Source organism: Chinchilla lanigera, unplaced genomic scaffold, assembly GCF_000276665.1.
Source record: "Chinchilla lanigera isolate Chin_1 unplaced genomic scaffold, ChiLan1.0 scaffold00018, whole genome shotgun sequence".
In the NCBI taxonomy this organism is placed as follows: domain Eukaryota; kingdom Metazoa; phylum Chordata; class Mammalia; order Rodentia; family Chinchillidae; genus Chinchilla; species Chinchilla lanigera.
The window spans coordinates 30112541-30114203 of record NW_004955419.1 but is presented as its reverse complement, the minus strand read 5'-3'; positions in this window follow the sequence as shown (position 1 = coordinate 30114203).

Genomic DNA, 1663 nt, shown 5'->3' with positions numbered 1-1663 from the left:
CACTCACTCGATTTGGTTCAATGAGAATATGAGTGAATGTAATGGAATGAGTACATTGCAATGAATGCACTGGAAAGAGTATATTGCATTGCATAAGCAGGCAGGGACAGTGTAAGCAATGTTTTGCCACACACAGTTTCATGAGATAAGCTTAATACAACAGTCAGAAATTTGGGAATGTCAAGGAGTTTGGGGCACAAAGTTGTTTTCTTCGTTTCCCACTGGTATTTCATGGTTACCTAGGCACATATATAGAGCTGGGGTACCAACATATTTGAGGAACACTAGGTTTCTTATTCGCAAAAAGCACTTACTATATGAAACTTTTACCAATTACAGCAAACATTCTGCGATGCTCAGGGAAGGGTGGATACAAACTCACTCTGCTCGGTCTATTGTGCGTATGGGTAAATGTAATGAATGAGTACATTGCAGTGTTAAAGCAAGAAGGGACAGCATAGGCAATGTGTTCCCATACACAGCTTCATAAGATACACTTCACACAAATGTTAGAAGTTTGAGAATGTATCAGGGAGCTTGGGGCTCACAGTTTTTTTTCTTGGTTTACACTGGTGTTACATGATTACATAGGCTCATGTACAGAGCTGCTGTACCTACATATTCGAGGAAAACTATGTTTGCTATTCCCAACAGGTACTCACTCTAGGAGCATTTTACTACTAACACCAAACATTCTGTGATACTCAGGGAATGGTGGATATGCAGTCGTTTGTTCCACTCCAATGCGCGTCTGGGTGAATGTAATGAATAAGTACATTGCAGGGTGTAAGCAAGCAGAGATCGCGTTGGCCGTGTGTTCCCACACACAGTTTGAGGAGATAAGCTCAACACAACTCTAGTGGTTTGGGAATGTATCACAGAGATTGGGGCACAGAGTTGTTTTCTTGGATATCCCCTTGTACTACATGATTACTTAGGCCCATGTATAGACCTGCTGTACCAGCACATCTGAGGAACAATGAAATTGCTATTCCCAACAAGTACTCACCATACGAAACTTTTACCACTCTCAGGAAACAATTTGCGATTCTCAGGGATAGGTGGATATGCACTCGTTCCTTCCGTTCCAATGCACATATGGATGAATGGAATGGAATGTGTACATCGCAGTGTGTAAGCCAGCAGGGACAGTGTAGGCAATGTCATCCCATACACAGTTTCATGAGATAAGCTCAACGCAACAGTTAGGACTTTGGGAAAGTATCAGGGAGTTTAGGGCACAAAGTTGTTTTCTACGTGTTCCCCTGGTACTCCATGATTTCCTAGGCCCATATATAGAGCTGCTGCACCAACTTATTCCAGGAACAGTAGGTTTGCCATTTCCAACAAGCACTCACTCTATGAAACTTTTACCACTTACAGCAACCATTCTGCAATGCTCAGGGTAGGCTGGATACGTTCTCACTTGTCTTGGTCCAATGCGCGTATAGGGGAATGCAAAGCAATGACCACATTGCAGTGTGTAAGCAAGCAGGGACATCATAAGCAATGTGCTGTCACACACGGTTTGAGGAGATAAGCTCAGCAAAATTCTGAATACTTTCCGAATGTATCAGGGAGTTTGGGGCACAAAGTTGTTTTCTTGGATTTCCCCTGGTACTACATGTTTGTACAGGCTCATGTGTCAGCTGTTGTACCATGT